At 39.0% G+C, this 23,066-nt stretch overlaps 1 protein-coding gene across 2 annotated transcripts in view; it reads left to right on the top strand.

The window, feature by feature from the left end:
- The window catches only part of WASF3 (WASP family member 3), a 125,114-nt gene that overhangs the window by 15,705 nt on the left and 86,343 nt on the right, over window positions 1-23,066 (top strand). The window lies entirely within an intron of this gene.

The raw sequence follows: 23,066 nt of genomic DNA, 5'->3' as shown, positions 1-23,066 counted from the left end.
TAGAATCCAGACTGTACAATTTTGCTTAAATAAAATTTTAAAGGGGCGTCAGGAACAAGGGAAGTGATTATTTTGGGGGGAGAAGAAGGGATTCATAACTGAGAAGGGGCATGAAGGGCACTTCCCGGGATGCTGGCATTGCCCTATTTCATGACCCCGATGGTGGTTCCCTGGATTGGTCCGCTTTGCGATAATCCTTCAAGCTGGAATTTCTTTGAAAAGCTGGATTAATTTTATATATCCCATGTATACTAGTGTTTGGATATAGTTTCCCTTTTCAGCTAGCATCTAGTTTTTATCCAGTTCACTTTTTTTTTTTTTAAAGATTTTATTTATTTATTTGACAGAGAGAGAGATAGCGAGGGCAGGAACACAAGAAGGGGGAGTGGGAGAGGGAGAAGCAGGCTTCCTGCCGAGCAGGGAGCCCGATGTGGGGCTCGATCCCAGGACCCTGGGATCATGACCTGAGCCGAAGGCAGATGCTTAACGACTGAGCCACCCAGGCGCCCTATCCAGTTCACTTTTAAGTGTTAATCTTTTCCGTGAAAATCAACGTGGTCTTTGAGCCCGCTCTTCCCCTCTCCCCCCGTCTAATTTTTCTAGTGGAAGTCCTGCCTTTCTGTAAAGTCTCTGACAGCAGCAGACCTCATTACTTCTCCTTTCTTTTATACTTTATACCTGCAGTTCTCTAAGTGTAGTACGGGGACTCCTGGGGGTTTCCAGGACCTTTTAAGGGGTCGTCGAGGTCATACTTATTTTCATAATCATACTAAAACATTACCTGCCCTTTTTACTCTCATTATTTCAGAGCATACAATGGGTTTTTCAGAGGCTGCGTGACAGAGCCACACTTATCTGAAAAGACTATTAAACACTCCTCTTTCCAACTAGGTATCTGGATAAGAATGAATTGTCTTTATACACAGCAGTCAAAACAATGTATCACAGTGGAATGAATTCAGAAAGCAGATATGAAAATCCAGCTTCCTCCTTTTAAGCCAGACATTAAAGGAACTTGTAAAAAATATAATGGTGCCAGTAATTTTTTGTCTAGAGAAAAAGGGTTATTTCTTTGAAGATATGTTTGTTAACACATAATGAATTTATTTTGTCCTTTTCAGTGATTTTAAATATTTAAAACGTTTCTGTCTGAATTTCTAGTATTTGGTGAATATGGGATAAATAGAATTTACGAGCAATTGCAGTTTGGGGTTTTAGATGGTAAGACGTCCGTAAGACGTCCTGAACAAAAACTAGAGAATTATTGCTTCATACAGCAGTGGTTCACCCAGGGAGTTTTAAAGATACTAATGCCTAGTCCTTGTCCCAGTAATTGGGATTTCATTATGTCTGGGATGTGCATAGGCTTTGAAATTTCTAAATGACCTCTAGATGATTCTGATGTGTACACAAGCTTGGGAATTTTATCGGTTTATAGTTTGGAATAGTTGTGTATCATATGCTTATGTAACTTCTGTTCTTGAGATCTTGAAAAAAAAAATAAGATGGTGGGCCACAAATGTGTACAAAAGAATCATCTTGGGGATCTTAATTTCATCTTTGATTGTTGCTCTTGTGTAGAAAAAGTTTATTTTTTTAAATAACTTTTTATTTTGAAACAGTTGTAGACTTGGGAACTTGTAGCACAGAAAGGTCCTGTATGCTCTTCACCCAGATTTACCCCCATGGTGAGACATTTTGTGTAACTACAGTATACTATTAAAACCAGAAATTCTGTAGACCTTATTCAGATTTCACCACTTTTTACATGCACTCATTTGTGTGTTCTGTACAATCACATGTATAGATTCGTGTAACCACCACATCAAGGCACATGACTGTTTCCTCACTATAAAGGAGCTCCTTATGCTTCTCTCTCTCTCTCTCTTTTTGTTTTTTTTAGAGAGAGAGCATGTGCGTGTGCACAAGCCAGGCAGTGGGGGAGTGGGTGGCAAAGGAGAGCGAGAGAGAGAGGTAGTCTCAAGCAGGCTGCCCAATGTGGAGCCAGACACAGGGCTGGATCTCATGACCCTGAGATCATGACCTGCGCTGAAATCAAGAATCGCGAATCGCACACTTGACTGACTGAGCCACCCAGGCGTACCCCCTCATGCTTCCTCTTTGTGGTCATGGTGGTTGATTTTGGTATATTGATTTATATCATGTGACCTTGCTGAGCTTGTGTTTTAGTTCTAGTTTTATTGTGGATTCCTTAGGATTTTCTGCATATAGGATCATGACATGTTCTAGTGATGAAATTGATTAGCCAGACAGTTTTACTTCCTTTCTGATCTGGATGGTCTCCCTTCCTCTCTTTCTTTTTTGCTTTGTTGCTCTGGGTGGAACCTCCATTATAGTATTAAATAGAAGTGGTAAGAGTGGACATTCTTGCCTTGTTCCTGGTTTTAGGGGAAAAAGCATTCAGTCCTTCACCATTAAGTATAATGATAGTTGTAGTTTTTTTGTTGATCACCTTTGTCAGGTTGAAGAAGTTTGTTGGGAGTTTTTAATCACAAATGAGTGTTGGATTTTATGAAATATTTTTTCTGCATCTATTGAGATGGTCCTTTAGTTTTGTCCTTTATTAATATTTTATATTTTGCTAATTGATTTTTGGAGATTAAACCAACTTTGCATTCCCAGGATAAGTCCCATTTGCTCACGGTATATAATCCTTTTTATATGCTCCTAGATTTGGTGTGTTAATCTTTTGTTGAGGATTTTTGCATCTGTATTCATGAGTGAATCTGATCTGTAGGGTTTTTTTGTAATGTTTATATCTTGGTCAGTCTGAAGGTTTGTCAGTTTTGTTGATCTGCTTCCCTCTAGGTAGGATTTAACCTCAGAATTGTTTAAAAAATGATAATTATCTGATGTCTGTGATGGTGTTGTAGATTATGGAATTTTAGGATGATTGTCTGGGACTGTCTTTTGAATGTGAAATGGATATTTAGTCCCTGTAAAAACAAGAGAGAAACTAGATTAAAATACGAAAGCAAATAAAATACCCAAGATAGAGAAAGGGGAAGGATACTGATGATTCATTGTAAGTAAATTAATTATAATTTTTTTTTGCTTACCTTTTATTGAGAAATTTTGGATGGCAGACAAATGAAATTCAAATATTTTAATGTTCCATGGATTATATAGGTGAGCAGTCTGGGTTTAGACAAATGTTGAAGTGTCAAGGGTAGGAAATAAGGTTGAAAACAGTATTTCTCCTTTACTGAGGAGACATCTGTATTTTGTGTTGTTTTGCACATACAACAAAATCTCACATACATTGTCTCCTTGCCTATTTTACCATTGTTTCTTTTTGTGTGTGTCTGTGAATTCCTGAAAAAAGAAAGAAAGAAAGAAAGAGAAAAACATGACTATCTTGCAACTCACCCCTCAGTGATTTATAGACCTGATATATACCCTTGCAATGACCCTTTTCTACCAGGAGGTGACATTCCTCATGGTTAGTGTGAACACCGATTATGCACGGTCATCAGAAATGAATGAACTGACAATGAAAAGGAATGAATGAGTCCAGAAAAAAATAAAACCAAATCATGGTGAAAAACAGATGGTTTCTAGATTGACTGCATTTCTGAAACCTTAGATGCTGAAAATTGTAGATGTCTACATTTCCAGTAATTTCTTGCTGTGTATTTTTGGCTTTCCGGTATATAAGACTTCGTGTAAAAAAAAAAATAGCCTCTTAAACTTAATCTTTTAGAAGAGTATTGGGATAGATTCATTAATATGAATGTGTCTAGAAGTGGGCTTTCTCAGAGGTGCTGTAGCATAACATGGGTTAAAAATATGTTCAGTTTCCATTTCTGTCAGGAACATCTGAAAGAATCTCAGCGAATGGCATTATACACTCAGTGGGCTTTGTATAAAACTGGCCAAGCATTAGATTTCATATTCTTTTGTAGGTCTAATTAGCATTCAAATATTATTTCTAAAGTGTCGGATTTCATATACTTTAGTGCTTCTTGACATTTTCCCCCCTAATTTTCTAGTGTTAGCCTCAAGTTATTTCTAGTAATTTTGGAATTTCTTTTCTTAAGGATTGAGTTTGTTTTTACAGGCATTGATTGTTAATGAAATGAGGAATCCTTCCTTATCTGGGAGGAATGGAATGTGATTTCTCTTCCTAAATTGAGTAGAATTTGATTTATCCTGGTCTTCTCACTGAAGTGCTAAAACAAATGATAAGATTTAGCATATTAAATGTAAATTTAAGTTCCCAGAATTTTTGAAGTGATCCGGATATGGTCCAGATATGAACTTAGCTAAAGCAAATTTTTGAAAAGTTGAATGAATAGAATTCTGCCTACGGTGGCTTGAGTTGACCGAAGCATTTTGATCTGTTTCCTTTCTCTCGCCCCCAGATGCAGAAATGATAATTACTACATCTTAAGGTTTTATTTTAAAGCTTTCTTTCTGGTTATAGAGTACTGAAGTCAATTTAGCATAGTTCTGTAACTTTTTTGAGTCACTAGTATTTCTTGCTGCTGTTTATGAGGTGCTTCAGTTAGCTTCGGTTTTCTTAATTTGCAGTTTTTCCTTTCTAGTGAGATTTCCTGTATGTATTTGTTAAATATATTATCCAGAGTTTTACTTTCACTGATAATTGTTCCTTTAGGAAGGAAAGTAAGGGGCAAACTTGATAAATTCATCTTATGGTAGAGGAAAGCAGTAGGAGATGGGTTAGCTCTGAATGTCAGAGAAGGACAGGGAATAGTGACGAGAGTCTTATCCAGTTTTGGACCATTTAGGATAGAGAAATCAGTTGGAACCCTTCCACTCTCATTCCCTTTGTAGCTGCTTGGCATTCTCATGAAAAGTTACTGTTAGCCTAAAAGAATGAAAACAGCCAATTGTTTTACCACCAAAATGGGTTTATTCGGGGATAGCAGAGAATTGCCATTTGGGACATGCAGCCTGTGGCAAACAAGTCCCACAAAGGAAGGAGAGAAATGTTAGTTTATGGAGGAGGAGGAGGAAGTTGGGAGGGGTTGTTTGGAACCAAAGTCCCTTGGAGAGAAGCAAGAGTTCAGGGTGATGATGGTTTCTCTTTGGCTGAGTTGCAGGGCTGGCTGATTCCTTGTAGGAGATGCAATGTCCATCTTTTCTCTTGGGGCCTGTAATTGGCAGTTCTTCCTGTAATTGATGTTGAGTGGGCCAGGCTCCCCTTTCTGGCCTCCCTGCTCTATTTTAGTGAGGTTTCCCCTTACTCATTTTCACATTCACATTACAGAACCACTGCTTTTGTGGGTAAAGGGTCACAAGTTATCATGTTGTCAGTGGGAGAGAATCCCCACTGACCTCTTACCAGAGATTCTTTGACAACCATTTGCTACAAACCAGGCTTTGGTATCAGAAGAACAGAAGGGGCTGTTTGGGATATTGAGGAGGAAGGAATATATGGTGGTGCTTTGGGATAGGATGTTAGCAGGTGTGGACCGAAATCTGTTTGCTTCTGGGACTTAGAATCTGAAGTAAAGGCATTTTCTTTGAGTATTTGGTAGGTTTGTGGCTGATAGTCATGGAATTCTGTAGTACTTCAGATGCCCCTTTACAAGTTCTTCAACCAACTTTGTGTTTTACCTGTAGTGGATGTATAGGGTTTAAGGGATGCCTTTTGCGCTTGTCTCATTTCTAGCTCACTTAGTGCTCCTAGAATTTTTTTTTTTTTTTACCTGACTTCCAACAAATGAATGCTATCTTTTTGGAACAGTGAGTGGGACGTGCATAAATGCAGTCATATGTAGATGGTTCCTGAGTAGACCTACTTCTTTGTTGGCTTCAGGCTCGGGGCTAGATGATGGATTGCTTCTAAGACTGGATGAGACAGAATTGCAACCCAAGTCAAGAGCAGGGGCTCTGGGGCCAGACTGATTGGAGTTCAGGTCTTGGCTTTGCCATTTATTAGCAGTGTAGTTTGGGGGGCATTTGTCAACTTCGGTGAGCATTGGTCTTCTCATCTATAAAACAGTACCTACCCCACAGAGTTGTAAGGAGTAAAGGAGAGCATGTAAATAATAAATAAAGGGTTGAGAGTAATGTACCAAGAATAGAAAATTGCCCAGTAGCCAGCAGACAAAGGACAACAACAAGAGTAAGAAGTCTTGAGAAAGTTTCAGATCTGTGTGTGTAACTTTGACCATACTTTTGAAGAGAGGGACAAAACAGCCTACGTGTCTTTTTTAGCTATTAGAAGTAATGGGGTAGAATTCTGAGGGCATAAATCGTCAACAAGAAAGAGGATGACAGGCACCTCTGTGGATGTTTAAAACAGGGCAGAAAGAAATTAATGCTGAGTTAGTAATTTGGGGTCAGGGTAAAGAGAGTGACAACTCTGTTGTTGTGGTTTGGGCAGAGTTAGTGTGGATAATTTGTATTAGTTTTCATAAGATTGCCTGCTTGTGTAATGATTTATGGTGTCAAGAGTTTTAGTGATATGATTGAATTTGATGTTTACAACAGCTCAGAAGCTAGCTTATTATTCAGATGATTCTGGTTTGCATAGGGGCAAGTTCCAGAGGCAATGGGGCGGGGGGGCGGAAGCAAGGATGAGAAGTACAGTTATTTTCCTGAAATGAGTGAGACACAGAAAGGTTCACATCGTCACGCAGTAAGTAAATGCATCAGGCTGGTAGAGAATTGCTGATTGTAGTGCAGGGCTCTTTCTTCTAGAGCTTGTGTTGTTACTCTGTCTGTGCCCAACATGGGAGTGCTGAAGGATGGAGAATAGTTCATGGAGTAGGCGAGGTTGAAACAGGACCCCAGGGATCCTTAAACCCAAGTGGGAATTCTTTTCTGCCAGGTGTATTTTCATAGAAAATACCTTACTCTATTAAAAAATGTTTATTTTTTAAATTATGGATTTGGTTATCTTCCTTGTTTTTGTGGTTTCTTTAGACAGCTTTTCAGAAAAGTGGCCCTGAACATGCTTGTCCTGTGGGGTTTGGACTGTCTTTAATTTTTTTTCTCATTTATTTATTTTTTAAAATTCTTTAATTTTTGAATGAGTCCCATGTTTTCTTTTTTTTTTTCTTTCATGTGTTTGTTCTTATACTTTATTTCTTTTCCATAATGATAAGTGTACTCCTTAACCTTCATCCCTTATTTCCTCCATTCTCCCACTCCCTCCTCCCTTCTGGTAACTATCAGTTTGTTCTCTATAGTTAAGAGTCTGTTTCTTAGTTTGTCTCTCTGTCTCTTTTTTCCTTTGTTTGTTTTGTTTTGTTTTTTAAATTCCACATATAAATGAGGTCATATGTCTCACTGATAAGAGGAATTCTTAATCTCAGGAAACAAACTGAGGGTTGCTGGAGTGGGGGTAGGTTGGATGGGATGGGGTGACTGGATGATAGACACTGGGGAGGGTATGTGCTCTGGTAAGTGCTGTGAATTGTGCAAGACTGTTGAATCTCAGATCTGTACCTCTGAAACAAATAATGCAATATATGTTAAGAAAAGAAAAAAAAGAAGAAGAAGATAGCAGGAGGGGAAGAATGAAGGGGGGGAAATCGGAGGGGGAGACGAACCATGAGAGACGATGGACTCTGAAAAACAAACTGAGGGTTCTAGAGGGGAGGGGGGTGGGAGGATGGGTTAGCCTGGTGATGGGTATTAAAGAGGGCACGTTCTGCATGGAGCACTGGGTGTTATGCACAAACAATGAATCATGGAACACTACATCTAAAACTAGTGATGTAATGTATGGTGATTAACATAACTAAAAAATTTAAAATTTTTCAAAAAAATGAGGTCATATGGTATTTGTCTTTCTCTGACTTATTTTGTTTAGCATTATACTCTCTAGATCCATCCCATGTTGTTGCAAATGGCAAGATTTCCTTCTTTTTTTTATGGCTGAGTAATATTCCTCTGTGTGTGTGTGTGTGTGTATGTGTATGTGCGTACCACTTCTTTATCCATTCATCTATTGAAGGACACTTGGGCTGCTTCCATAGCTTGGCAATTGTAAATAATGCTGCATTAAACATGGGGGTGCATGTTTCCCTTTGAATTAGTGTTTTGTATATTTTTGAGGTAAATACCCAGTAGTGCAATTACGGGGTTGTAGGGTAGTTCTACTTTTCAACTTTTTGAGGAACCTCCATACTGTTTTCTACAGTGGCTGCACCAGTTTGCATTCCCACGAACAATGCGCAAGAGGGTTCCCCTTTCTCTACATTCTTGCCAACACCTATTGTTTCTTGCTTTTTTGATTTTAGCCATTCTGACAGGTGTGAGATGATATCTCATTGTACTTTTGATTTGCATTCCTCTGATGATGAGTGATGTTGAGCATCTTTTCATGCGTCTGTTGGCCATCTGTAAGTCTTTGGAGAAAAGTCTGTTCATATCTTCTGTCCATTTTTAATTGGATTATTCGTTTTTTGAGGGTATTGAGTTGTATCAGTTCTTTATATATTTGGGAGAATTAACTCTCTATTGGATATGTCATTTGCAAATATCTTTTCCCATTCAGTAGGTTGCCTTTTAGTTTTGTTGATTGCTTCTTTCGCTGTGCAGAAGCTTTTTATTTTGATGTAGTCCCAGTAGTTTATTTCTGCTTTTATTTTCCTTGACCCAGGAGACATTGTGAGAAAATGTTGCTATGGCCAATGTCAGAGAAATTACTGTTTGTGCTCTCTTCAAGGGTTTTTATGGTTTCAGGTCTCACATTTAGGTCTTTAATGCATTTTGAGTTTTTGTGTGTGGTGTAGGAAAGTGGTCCAGTTTCATTCTTTTGCATGTGGCTGTCCAGTTTTCCTAACACCATTTGTTGTAGAGACTTTTTTCCCATTATATATTCATTCCTCTTTTGTAGAAGATTAATTGACCATATAATTGTGGTTTTATTTCTAGGTTTTCTGTTTTATTCCATTGATCTATGTGTCTATTTTTGTGTCAGTACCATACTGTTTCACTTAAGACTGCTTTGTAATATAACTTGAAGTCCAGAATTGTGAGATCTCCAGTTTTGTTTTTCTTTTTCAAGATTGCTTTGGCTATTTGAGGTCTTTTGTGGTTCCAAACAAATTTTAGGATTGTTTGTTCTGGTTCTGTGAAAAATGCTGTTGGTGTTTTGACAGGAATCGCATCAAATGTGTAGATTGCTTTGGGTAGTATAGACGTTTCAACAAGAGCTGTTCTTCCAACAGTTTGGACTGTCTTTAAGTTACATTTCTGTATTACATTGATACATAAGTATCCCCTTTCCTCCTCTTAAAGCCTTGGTAGTATTTTGAAGCCACGCTGGCTTTGTTGTAATTTGCTTTTGGGATTAGGAGTGTGCATAAAAACCAGTTCTGTCTCTTCAGATAGCCAGTTAGTTTAATAGGAGTTACCACTTAGGTAATCTGGAAAGGTTAGGAGTGCAGAATCCAGAAGGCTCACAGAGATTTGATGTGCTCAAAAAGGTCCTGAAAACTCCATTCAGTAAAGTACATTTTAGGCTCAGTGCATTGAATCTGTGACCACCTGTAAGATACTGCCATTTTTGCTTAATGTTTACTTAAACCTCTAACTTTTAAGAGGTACCCCTGTTGCTCTCCTACCATCTCCACTTCCTCCCCAAAAGACACTTGGTTTGGCAGGATTGTGGAGATCCAGCAAACAGTACAGCAAAGGCACTTCTAGGTGCCTCTTTCTCTGGCATCATAGATTAGTTACTTAGTTGTAAGGGACCAGTAAATTAGAATGCTGGTGTTTTGTTTTGTTTTGTTTTGTTTTCTGTTAGTTTTTCTCCAGGGCTTATGGTTTCTGCTGGAATGCAAATGACACATCTCAGAATTTTACAGATCTTTACTATGAAAAATCCCTGACTGTGGCAAATGAGAACGCTTTATTAATTCCTGGGAAATACTTGCTAAGAGTACTTCTCTAGAGTGCTTATTTGTAGAGTAAAAGTGTGACTTTAATTTCCATTACTATGCAGTGAACAGAATTTTTATGAAACAGTAGTAGGATCTGGAATTAACACTATATGGTTTCTGTTCACCGAATCTGTATTTGATACAATTAATGCAGTTTATTGAGAGTTGTGGTTGTTAACCAGTGGAATTGTTCATTACAGCAATTTATTAAGGACACCTCATTGGAGTTGACTTATAATTTCATTCGTTTTTTTCATAATTAACCAGGTAAAAGGATGACTTATTTGAGTTCAATAATTTTTTTTAAAGATTTTATTTATTTTTTAGAGAGAGAGAGACAGAGATTGAGAGCAAGCATGAGCAGGGGGAGCAGTAGGCAAGGGGAGAAGCGGGCTCCCTGCCGAGTGGGGAGCCCGATGTGTGCCTCGATCCCGGGATCATGACCTGAGCCAAAGGCAGACGCTTAATCTACTGAGCCACCCAGGCGTCCCAAGAAAGAGAGAATCTTAAGTAGGCTCCAGGCTCAGCGCGTAGCCCGACTACGATCATGACCTGAGCTGAAATCAAGAGCCGGACACTTAACTGACTGAGCCACCCAGGTGCCCCTAATGATCTGAATTTAAATAGCAGCTGTTTACACACTCCTGCAGGTGGACTACCTCACTTAGCTGATAGGCTTTACAGTAGAGCCTTCAGCTTTTGAGCTGAGTCACTTAGGTATACATATAACTAGTTTTAAAAAAAGCACATGGTTAGTTATGACTTGCTTATGGTAATAAGTTAGATAAGTGTAATTTTGCTTCACTCAGGCAGTCATGTGGGGAGATTTGTGATTGAAGCATAACATATGTTATTGCTGTTGGTAAGCAGATACCCTTTCCTCATCATTTGTTTGACTAATAAGTTAGTTTCTGGAAGACAGAAGACTGGTTCTTCATCATCTTGGAGTTTGGCATAATAGCTTACATACAGTAGGTGCTCAGTAATGTCTGTTGATGCTCTAAATTTGGTAAGCATTCACTGCTGAACCTGCATGTTGCCAGTCTGGCCATATACCCCAGAGCAAGCTTATTCCGGGGAAACAATTAACCTCTTAATTGCTTTACTATGTGTATATTTTGTTGAAATTAAACTGTGGTCCCAAAATGCATAATGAAAGACATCGCCTTATTGCACGTCTAACAGTTTCTAACATGAGTGGAGATAATAGCTGTGGGTGGTGCTGTAGAAGCCTCATGTCATACGCCTAGGCGATGTTTGAGTTGTTACCACGCATTCTGTAGGATTTGATTTTTTTGTTGTTTTAAAACTTCCTAGTGATTTGGGATTGTATGAAATACAGAAATAGTGCTGTACTTGCATGGCATAGAACCTGGGTTGTGTGCTGGTTGGAATTGTAGTGCTTGGAGGGGACTTTGTTTAATGCCTCATCCTGACTTTGTTGATGGAATTTTCTGTGTTGAAGTAATATTTTATGTTTTCAAGTAGTTTCATGTTTGGCTTCTGTTGTTTTTTAGTCATGCTTTGAAACACCTTGTCCACTACAGGCTTATTAGAAAAACATCCTTCTGTGTTTTTTTCCAGTTCTTTAGTGGTTTCATTTTGTATATCTTTGCTCCAGTTAGAACTTCAGGTGGTATAAGGTGTGAGGTAAGGACTCAATCTGGGATTTTTTTTTCTCTCCTGACAGGGTACTCAGTTGTTAATACAATAGCATTTAATGAATTACTTCTTACCCAGTGATTTGAAATGCTACATCTCTTTTATACTGAGTTCCTCAGTATGCTTTAGTTAGTTCTTGCACTTTCTAATTTGTTCAATTATTAGGTTGATTTCCTCAGAGGTCAGCACCACACTGTTTTAACTATTGTAGCTTTATGTTTCAGTATTTGATAGGGACGCTCCTTACTCTTTAGTCTTCTTTTTCAGAATTGCCTTTTCTATCTTTGTTTGGTTTTCCATAAGAACTTTAAAATCACCTTGTCTAGTCCTTAAAGGAATTTTTGGGGGTGCCTAAAAGAAAACCTTCCCCTGTGCTGAATGACCCTGGATTCTTAGAGCCCCATCTGTATTGTAAGTCTGGAGACTTGGTTTTAGACCTAGTTCTGACCTTAACAGGCTCTGTAATAAAAAATTAGGTTTATGTTTTACAGTTCTGCAGATGTTTGCAGGTGCTTTTTAAAGAATTATGGTGTATTTGCAGTTTTTTTTTCCTTTACATTCTCAATCAGTAGATACAATTATTATAAGAATCCTCAAATTTTTTTAGCATTACAGAGGAGTCCCTTGTACTTTCAAAAGTTGGAAACAACTGATTGAGAGTTCTCTAAGCCCTTTTCTGTTCTAAAATTCAGTTCTAAATAATAAAAGGTGGTATATCATCAATCCAATCAAGGATTGAATTTTAATCTTTGTAGCCATTGAAAGGGCTACTCTACCAAGAGAAGCTGCAGAAATGTTTCTTGGCAAGATCATTTGTCTGTTTCTTTCTTTTCCTCTGTAAGCAGTTGGTGTTTTGAAAGGAAGCATATTGTCTAGATTTTCAAAGTTCTCTAAAAACAGGATGGAGGAGTGCGTTATTTTCGAAGCCTGTAACACGATTGCATTTTAAGCAGAATTAAGTGCTTTGAAAGCTTGAATTTGTGTTGTCATAGTTCAGCATTATGATTGAAATAACTGTATGTATCTCTTCCCTTTCTGAGTGTTCATTGTTAGGTCCTGCAAGAGCCTCTGGTCAGAATGATTGGTTTATGGGAGAAGACAGTCAAGGCCGTGATAATTCTTAAAAGTCAAACCTCACATTTTGAAGGACAAGTCAGATCTATAATTTGTATAATTCTATAAACAGATTGGAAAATAATGGAACAAATGATGAGAGAAAATTGGCCTTCATCTGTGGGTGAATGGCAGTCACCACTAAAGTGAGTTTTTAAAATGAAAGATGACCATTTTTTTTTAAAGATTTATTTATTATTTGAGAATGAGAGAGAGAGCGTGCATGTGCGTTTGGGGTGGGTGTGGGGAAGAGGGGGAGGGGCAGAGAGAGCACGAAAAGCTGAAGCAGGCTCCCTGCTGAGCGCGGGACCCTATGTAGGGCCTGATTTCAAGACCTGAGAGGAAATCAAGAGTTGAACGCTTTACCAGCTGAGCCACCTAGGCACCCCAAGAGATGACAATTTTTTGGGCTCTTTTTGGAAAATTACTTATAGGATTCATTGACTTAAAGTTGCTAGTTAAAAACAAAACAAAACCTAAGAAGATTTACCAGAAATCCTGTAATTCTATAAAGAATAATATTCTGAAGTAGAGGGTGAGGTTTGGGATCTGTTGAGTCTAGTTATACTAGACTCAATCTATTTAAGAAATGGGTAAATAATGTCCTTAAGAAGGAATGAATATGATAATTAGATAAGCTGATATACATTGCCACTATTGAAATTAGAAAGGTTAGGGGGGAGTTTAGGAAAACAAAAATATAAGCAGAAAATAATCTTAAGAGTGAAAGTCAGTTTATTGAATCCTCAAATGTTGTTTATGTGCTAAATAGGAATAGAGTATCCCAGGAATGTGAGACTTCTTCAGATAAAGATCTTGAGTTTACATTTCCTTTCTTGAAGAGTGCATGTGACTAGAATAAACCAGAACAGAGACCCAATTCACATTCCTGGGAGGGAAGTCGAGGGCTTCAAAGAGTCGTTAACTCCTCATGTTTCTACTAAAGCCAAACAGTACCTTAAAACTGACTTCCAATTCAGTTGTCATTGCAGATTGCATTTTGGGAAATACGTATTTTCTTCCTTGCAATCTAGTGTGATCTTTTGGATTCTTTGCAGTCCTGAAAAGCTTAATTTATAGTTTATACTTCCACCAGTAGAGTGTAAGAGTGCCTGTCTCTTTCCATCCTGGCAAACACTGGGGTTTTTCCTGTTAATCTCTGCTAATCTAATACGTGACAGTGGTGTTCACTGCGGCTTTAATTTGCACTTCTTCTGTATCGTGTAAGGCTGGGCATTTTTTCATGTCTGCTTTTCCATCAACCATTGGGTGGACAGTTACTTAGTTCCCCTGTTTTTGTTCAACCAGATTGGTGGGCTGTGGGGAGGAGTCTTTTGTAGACTATTGCTTTGGAAGAAGTTTCAGCTTGTTCTGTCAGGCGTCAAATGAGCACTACAAATGGTGCATCTCAGGACTGGCTTAGGTGGAGTGGAGGTGTCAGGAGTCAGCAGAGCATTAAAGGGACGTGATCACAGAGGGTCATGGTGGGAACCGTCGTGTTTGGTAGACAGCAAGCCGTTCCTGCAAATTGAGCTCAGCGGGGATCAAGGACCGTATGGGTTAGAAAGGTACTTGCGTAGGCAAGCGGCGACATCCTATGATGGCTTCGAGATTTGGGCCTGGTGTGGCATTGTCAATAGATGCATTTGTATGAGGGGTCTTGCTGTTTAACATTAGTTGAATGTTTACAATAAAATTGGTACCACGATACTACTTTCAGAGTGATTTTGCATATACCTAGTATTTAAACCTTTCCTTGTGTAATTTCTTCGAAGCACAACATAGCTGGGCAGATTGATAGGTGTAGTTCTCTCGAAATCAAATGAAAAACCATTGTATTAGTGTAGGTTGGTTGGGGTGTAGGGTGTCCTGTATTTCTGAGAGACTGTTTGATCTCATGCTTTGGATTGTGTTGAACACAGATGAATCTACTCCCTTTGGCTGGATGTTTCTTTAGATTTTAATATTCATGAGCACTGTCATCATGCTTCTTACATTGAATTAAAGCCAAGGTAGGATTGTTGAAGGCATTTTCGCATTTCTTTTGCATTACTTCCTTGACTGGCCCCTCTCCGTGCCTGGGTTTCTGCCAATGCAGATGATGGTTTGCTTCATTAACTCTCAGTGTACAGGAGTGAATGGAAAACGTAAACATGCTTCTGTTCTCGTATGTCTAATTTTCCCCTTCCCCTTTGCAACCAGTTCTTTTGGGAAATCTGAAACTGAAGACCTGTGTCTGAATAGCATTTTAACAGTATTTCTCATTAATATGCTTTGTCAGTCCTCAATTTGCAAGAAAGGCACTGTCAGGATGTTGTTAGTTTGAAGCCTGGATGCTTTGATTTCCATCCTGTTAATTTCTTATCTGTGACCCTCTGCTGAGAAGTGCCCCCCCCCCTGTAGTCACACCCAGAAGAAAAGGTGAAACTTCTGATATCCTTTTTGAATCGTTATGTATTAATAAGATTGCCATCTCATCCTCTCTGTGTAAAGATGTAATATGGTATTTACTTTTGCTTCAGTAATTTTTTTGAATTTGGACCTTTTTTATTTGAGGAAAAAAAAACTAAAGGAAGGCATAAAGTGGAAAATTGTTGGTTATTCTCTTTAAATGTCTTTGCTCCTACAGATATCATCTTTAAGAGTAGGTTTTAAACCAGAAATACCCCCAAAAATGTACTCAGGGAAAGCAATCTGCATGAGCTTTAAGTTCTATGTAGATCTGTGTGAGATCACTGGGTGAGGTCACCAAGGAAAAGGTCCAAATAAACACATCTAAAATCTGGTAATCTCGTCATTCTCTCGTTTCTTCTGTATAAAAAGTAGGACTGAAATGCCGTACAGACTTCATTCTTTCAGTGACTAGTCACTGAATACCTCCTATGTGCCACGTACTGTTCTGTTCACTGGGGAGAAACCCGTGAACTAAATACTAAAAACATCCCTACCCTCCCCTCAGAGCTGACATTTTAGGCAGTGAAGGAGATAAATTAGTTAATTACACACATACCCAGAGCATATCAGAAGATGATAGGTATTATGGAGAAAAAGAAACTATTAAAGAAGTTGCAGTTTTATGTGGGGGCTGGGTCAGAGAAGATGGTATTCGAATAGAGATTTGAAGGAGGCATGAGGGGCGTGGGATGGGTAGAGAAGAACATTCCAGGAGAGGTCGTAGCAGATGCAAAGGTTTTAGGGCTGGCTGCTCTCCTGTGTGTAGGGAGAGCTAGGAGGAGGCCAGAGCAGGGAGGTAGCCTGAAGTAGAATGAGAGAGATGGGGACAGAGTGGTAAAGGGAGGGAAGGAGGCAGGTCCTATAGCTCTTCGGGTCATCGTAAGGGTTTTGGCTTTTATCCGAATGAGATGAACAGCCATTAAAGGATTTTGAATGGAGGAGAGACATGATCCGACTTCCCTTTTGCTAGAATTGGGAGCAAAGGGTAGAGGCAGGAAACCAGCCAGGTGGAGGCGGCAGGTGAGAGCTGCCTGACAGCTTGGGTTAGGATGGAACCAGTTGAGGTGGGAAGAGCAGTCTGATTTGGGTATATTTAGAAGGCAGAACCACCAGTAGGATTTCCTGATGGATCCAGTGTGAGGTGTGTGAGGGAGAGAATTTAAGGATGCGTAAGGTTTTTGACCTGAGCATCTGCGAATGTGGAGCTGCCATTAACTGAGATGGGGCAGATTGGCAGGTGGTAGTGAGGGTTCCTGGGCAGGTTAAATTTGAACGCCTATTAGACCTCCATGTAAAGATGTTGAGGTCACTGTTGGGTATACCGTTTCGAAGTTCGGGGGAGTGGTCTTGGCTGGAGATGTAAACTTGGAAGTTGTCAGTGTGCGTTTGGTATTAAAACCATGAGACTGGGTGAGACCAGGAAGAGCAGGAGTGTGGATAGTGGAGAGCGAAGGTCCAGGGACTGTGTTATGTTTCTTCATGTTGGGGAAGCTTTGGGAGCAGCTGGGTGTTGATGCCTGTAGCTCTTGGTTACTCCATGCCGTACTACTTCTTTACCTGGTTCACTGTTACATTTTAATCCCAGGGTACTCAGCTGTTACTTCAGAATGGATGTCTGGCTGGAGGACATATTAGGTAGTAGTTCTCAAGGACCTAGGAGGAGAGAGGGAGTTGTTTTACTCTTTTGCTTTCCACATCAGACTGATTCTAGATTGTTCTGGGTTTTGCCTGATCTTTCTACTGGGTAAGCTTTGCTGTATTATGGTTTTAATGGAGTTTCTGATGTCACCAAACCTCTGCAAAGTGCCTTTTTTTTTTTTTTAAAGATTTTATTTATTTATTTGACAGAGACAGAGACAGCAAAAGCAGGAACACAAGCAGGGGGAGTGGGAGAGGGAGAAGCAGGCTTCCCGCTGAGCAGGGAGCCCGATGTGGGGCTCGATCCCAGGACCCTGGGATCATGACCTGAGCCGAAGGCAGCCGCTTAACGACTGAGCCATCCAGGAGCCCCATCTCTGCAAAGTGCTTTATTTAACCAGTCTCTAATGAGATAATATCTCATTCTGACAATTGATTTTTTTTAAAAGCAAGTAGTTAATTTAAATCACATTTACTTTTCAGAATACTAGGAATATTTTTGTGGGGGTTTTTTTGGGAGTGAATCTCAGCAGTTTCTTCATGGAATTATAGAATTTTTACTGTACAATGCTTTCTCATTTTTCTGTCTCTAATACGAAGACATTCTTATCAGTTACCTGCTGAAGGGTAATTTGATAAAGATAAATGTTCAGCTGTGTGTGTGTGTGTGTGTTTTAGATAGAGAAAATATTTTCACAGGGTGTTTCTGTAATATGCTGTACAACTGTGTCAGTATTTTCAGGGCTTTTCTTCAGTTTAGTCTTTTCACAAATTGATTACAACAGTCTGATGCTTGCATTACAGGAAGCGGTCCTTAAGTTTCAATAGCATCTTCAGCCCTGTTTCTAGGGCCCGTGTGATTTAAGTGAGTCCCTGCCATGCTGCCGTGTAATATTGGTTCAGTGAGTGAATGAATGCACTTAGGTGAACGTGTGTGTGTCTGTGGGGGTGGAGGGTTGTACTATAAAGAAGGTGAAAAATGGAAAAAATGCTGTCTTAGCTTATAGATGGAAGGCTCACATGGGAGATTTTCTACCTTCCGCGTTACAGAGGCATTCATTTTGGCCCAGAGCAGCTCAGCAAAAGCACAGTCTCCCTTACGCCTGTTGCTTTCCTGTACTTCCTGAGTTTCCTGGTTTCGAGAGTGAGTGGGAAAGTGAGAGTTTTTGTGGAAGTTCTGCCTTCTGATGATGATGAAGGAGAAACCATCGAGGGCCCAAGCACTTTGTTTATAATTACACCTTCATTTTTCTAGACCATTTACTAAGCCACCTGAAATTTGCTTTGTTTTAAATTTTTATTTTACATTATTTTTACTCTTAATCTTGAGGCTTCTTTCTTTTAAGTCAGTTCCAAATATTTTTATATAATTGATCATATTCTCTGATTATATCACCTGTTATGTTTGTCTTTTTAGCATTTACTTCATTTGAGATTCCCTTGCAGGTTTTTTTATCTACCCTTTCTGGGTCACTTTCCAGTAGAATCCAAGTTTCACAAACACAAGAAATTGTCTTTTACTATGTTTTATGCCCAGTACCTGAGTAGTAGTATGTAATAGGTATTCAGGAAATAGTCTTGTATCAGTAAATACTATAGACACTGCTTTGTATGCTTTTTTGTTGAATGTCATAAGAATTTTATCCCATAATTAAAAAGTCTTCTGAAATGCTACCCAGGTAGTTGCATAATAATTTATTTTATAGATCTAGCCTAATTTGCTTTAAATTAATTCTTTTGTTTGGCATACGTAATTTCTTCTCTGTTTTATTATTGGAAATAACATTGGAGGGAGAATATCTTTATAGATCTTTGCCCACATTTGTGTTTCTTCCTTTAAGATACATTACTGACAGAATTATTAGTTGAAATAATTTAAGTCTGAACGTGTACTGACAACAGAAGTGTAACAATGTACACCCCCACTCTTTTTTTTTTTTTCACCCCCACTCTTTTAAAAGAGCTTTCTTCTAGGATTTGATCTGTAATGCTGTTTCTTTCTCATTTTGTACTCATTCCTTTTGGCAGTCCCATCTATTGCTGCTTCTACAGCCAGTGCTGGTGATTGTGGCCTCTTACCCCAGGCTCTAACTCTGTATGTACTAGATACTGGAGATCCCCCTGTACCTCAGGTTCACATTCCCCAACAGTGTAATGATTATCTTTCCATCAAAATCTGCTCCCTACTGCTCTGTTCCCTTTTGAGATCAATGAAAGTAACATCTTTTCTGCACCCAAGTTGGAAATGTGGGCATGATTCTCAGTCCTTCCCTTTTCCTCTTTATCCTTAGCTAGTTGGTGCATGCCCCTTCATTTCCATGCTCTTTGCTCCTGTTTCAGTTTAAGCTTATTACCACCTGTTCCCTGGACTACTAGGTTATTGTTCTAACCTCCTATGTCACTTTTCTCTAGTGTATCATCCTTACTGCCAAAGCTGTCTTCCTGAAAGGCCCATCTTCTATTGCGGTCCTAAATAAATTCCTTCAAACTCTCCCGGTTGCTTACAGAGTGAAGTTTGAACTTCAGCAGAGATTGTGTGCTCTGCTTGCCCTCCCTGCAATCTGCCCTTCATCATTTCCTGTAATGAGGGGTTTTCCTCTGCCTTATTCTCCAGGTGTGTTGAACCGTTGGAGTTCCACATTTGTGTCTTAACGCTTCTGTCCTTCAGTGGCTGGATGGACTCGGCCTAGAATACTGTCCCTCACTTGTTCACTTAACATTCATTTGTAAATTCAGCTCCAAGAAGGCTTTCCTACTGTTTTGTCGTGACAGCTTCCTCTTTGGAAGACTCTGTATGACTACAGGCAGTGTTTAAGCACTTCGATTGACAGAATCTTTAGTAGCAGTGTTGGTAATATTCATTTATAGGTTTGTAAGCTAGGCTGTGTGATTATTATTTGTCCTTGATTTCATGGTACTGACCATAGAAACTATTGTAGAAAAGATATTTAACAAATACTAGTTGAATTCATGAAAATCTTTGCGCCGGTGTCTCTTTGGTGGTGTTCCTTCCTTTCTGCTTCTCTCTGGTCCGGTTAGTATCATTTTCATTCAGTCTGGAGAACTGCTAAAGTTCTTTTGTAGTATGGATCTGTTTAGCTTTGGTATATTGGAAGATGTCTTTAGTTTGCTTTCTTTTTCTTTTTCTTTTTTATTTTTCTTTTTATTTTTTTAAAGATTTTATTTATTTATTTATTTGAGAGAGAGAATGACAGAGAGAGAGAGCACATGAGAGGGGGGAGGGTCAGAGGGAGAAGCAGACTCCCTGCCGAGCAGGGAGCCCGATGCGGGACTCGATCCCAGGACTCCAGGATCATGACCTGAGCGGAAGGCAGTCGCCTAACCAACTGAGCCACCCAGGCACCCTCTTTTTATTTTTAAATACTTATAGTCTCACAGGAAATTTCACAAAATTTACAGTCCCATGTATCCTCTATCCACCTTTCCCAAATGGGGACATCTGGTATACCTGGTACTACAGTATCAAAACCAAGTAATTGTTATTAGTATATTACTACTAACTAGGCTACAAACCTTATTCACTGTTCACTATATTTTCAGTTACATTGTGTGTAGGTGTAGTTCTGTACAATTTTATTATGTGTAGATTTATGTCACCATTGCCACAATCAAAGATGTGGTATTCTTTCATCACTGTACAAGATCTTCCTTGTGCTTTTTCTTTGTAATCTCATCTACCCTACCCCCACTCCCTATTTCTTGTTCTCCCTGTCTGTACTTGTTTTATTTTGAGAATATTACATACGTTGAATTATACTGTATGTAACTTTTTGAGACTAATCATTTTTGTTAAGCAAAATGCCCTTAGTGAAAAAATGGGCAGAGGACCTGAATACACATTTTTCCAAAGAAGACATACAGATGGCCAACAGGCACATGAAAAGAAGCTCAACGTCACTAACTGTTAGGGAAATGCAAATCAGAACCACAGTGAAATATCACCTCATACCTGTCAGAATACTACAATTAGAAGGGCAAGAAATAATTAGTGTTAGTGAGGATATGGGGAAAAGGGAACTCTCATGTGCTGTTGGTGGGAATGTAAATTGGTGCAGCCACTGTGGAAAACAGTATGGAGGCTACTCAAAAAATTGAAAATAGAATTACCATATAATGCAGCAATTCTGCTTCTGGGTATTTATCTGAAGAAAACGAAAACACTAATTTGAAAAGATATATGCACCCCTATGTACATTGCAGCATTATTTACAATGGGAGCAACCTAAGTGTCTATCAGTAGACTAATGGATAAAGAAGAGTGCTCCCTATATATAAGAGATTGTTACTCAGCCATTTGCAACAATGTGGATGGACCTAGAAGGTATTATGCTAAGTGAAATAAGACAGAGAATGACAAATACCTTGTGATTTCACTTGTCTGTGGGATCTAAAAAATGAAACAAACAAAAACAAATAGACTCATAAATACAGAGAACAAATTGGTGGTTGCCATAGGGGGAGGGGAATTAAGAGGTACACACGTATATTTATAAAATAAGTAAGTCACAGAGATGAAAAGTACAGCATAGGGAATATAGCCAATGATACTGTGATAATTTTGGTGACAAGAGTATACTTTTCCTGGTGATCATTTCATAATGTATATAAATGTTGGATCACTATGTTGTACACCTGAAACTAATATAACACTGTATGTCAGCTATATCTCAATTAAAAAAAAAGGTTTCACCAAACCCAAGATAATAAGCTAATTAAAACTGACTATATGGGTATGGCACTTTTTCTTTAGAAGAGTTGATAAACAATTCTGTCTTCACTGGAAATCATGTTCTGCAGCTGTGATCGAAGATAGGAATAAGAGGTGAAGCAGATCATCATGTTCAGGGTATCTGAGTAATATCATTTTGCAAGATGGGCTCCATTTTAATTTACAAAAACAATTTTGAGTAAAATCAAGTGAATTAAAAATTTTAAAGAGTGAATTAAAAATAAACTGCAGGAGTGAACAGATTCCCAGTTCAAGAAATACTAACAACTGAAAGTGACATCATTTTTCTTGATTCACTGTACAATCCATGAATATTTGGGGAAGTTAAAATAATAGTGTTAATATTTGTTATATTCCTAAATATCCACAATAGTACTTATGCCCACCTAATAAAAAAATGAGCCAGAAATATACTCAGAATGTGCTTCTGGGAGCATGTTTGTGAGCCATTTATTATGCAGTGTATCTCATGTCCTACATCATAATAACACTTTATTATAAAAACAGTCCAAATGCCCTTATGACCCATTTAGATGGTTGTATGTATCAATAGTTCTTCCTTTTTATTGCTGAGTAGTAAACCATCATATGGATGCAGGTTTGTTCAGCCATCCACCCAAATAACATTTGAGCTGTTTCTAGTATTTTTGTATCATGAATAAAGCTGCTAAGTTTTAATTTCTCTGGAATAAATACCCATGAATGTGATTACAGGGTCCAATGGCAAGTGCATGTTTAGTTTTGTAAAATTTGCCAAAGTGTTTTCCAGAGTAGTTGTATGCATTTACATCCCCACCAGCAGTATATGAGTAATCTAGTTTCTCTGGATCCTCATCAGAACTTGGTATTATTACTATTTTTTAATTTTAACTGTTCTAATATGTGTATAGTGATATCTCATTGTGGTTTTAATTTGCATTTCCCTAGTGGCTAATGATGTTGACCGTTGATGTTGGCTATTAATAAAGATTGCCAGTAGTGTCTCCTCTTTGATGAAATGAGCAAGAGATAGCAGAGGGACAGGGAGAGAGCGAATCCAAAGCAGGCTTCATGCCCAGTATGGAGCCCCATATGGGGTTTGATCTTACGACCCTTAGATCATGACCTGAGCTGAAACCAAGAGTCAGACACTTAACCAGCTGAGCCAACCAGGCACCCCTGCCTTACTGTTTTTTAGAGGAACTTTCTCAGCTGTCTTTTCTTCCAGCTGCTCTGCATCCAGGGAGATAAGGAGCCTGTGATAGGGAGTCTCTCAACTCTTGTGTTCTAACTCTATGTGCACTGTCTATATGTATTTGGTAAAGACCCAAGTGAAAGAGTTGGCAGGTGAGTGTGGACTTCCATGTGTTTTGGGCTCCTTGAGATTCTAACCCAACACTCTGGCTCACATGTAGACATTAAAAGTTGGTTAACCAGCACCTAGGTGGCTCAGTCAGTTAAGCATCTGCCTTTGGCTCCAGTCATGATCCCAGGGTGCTGAGATAGAGCCCTATGTAGGGCTCTCTGCTCGGTGGGGAATCTGCTTCTCCCTCTCCCTCTGTCCCTCCCCTCCACTCGTGCGC

Source organism: Mirounga leonina, unplaced genomic scaffold (assembly GCF_011800145.1).
Source record: "Mirounga leonina isolate KUSES-001 unplaced genomic scaffold, KU_Mleo_1.0 Mir_127, whole genome shotgun sequence".
Taxonomy (NCBI): Eukaryota; Metazoa; Chordata; class Mammalia; order Carnivora; family Phocidae; genus Mirounga; species Mirounga leonina.
The sequence above is the reverse complement of the archived record's forward strand: the minus strand, read 5'-3'. Positions and strand labels throughout refer to the sequence as shown.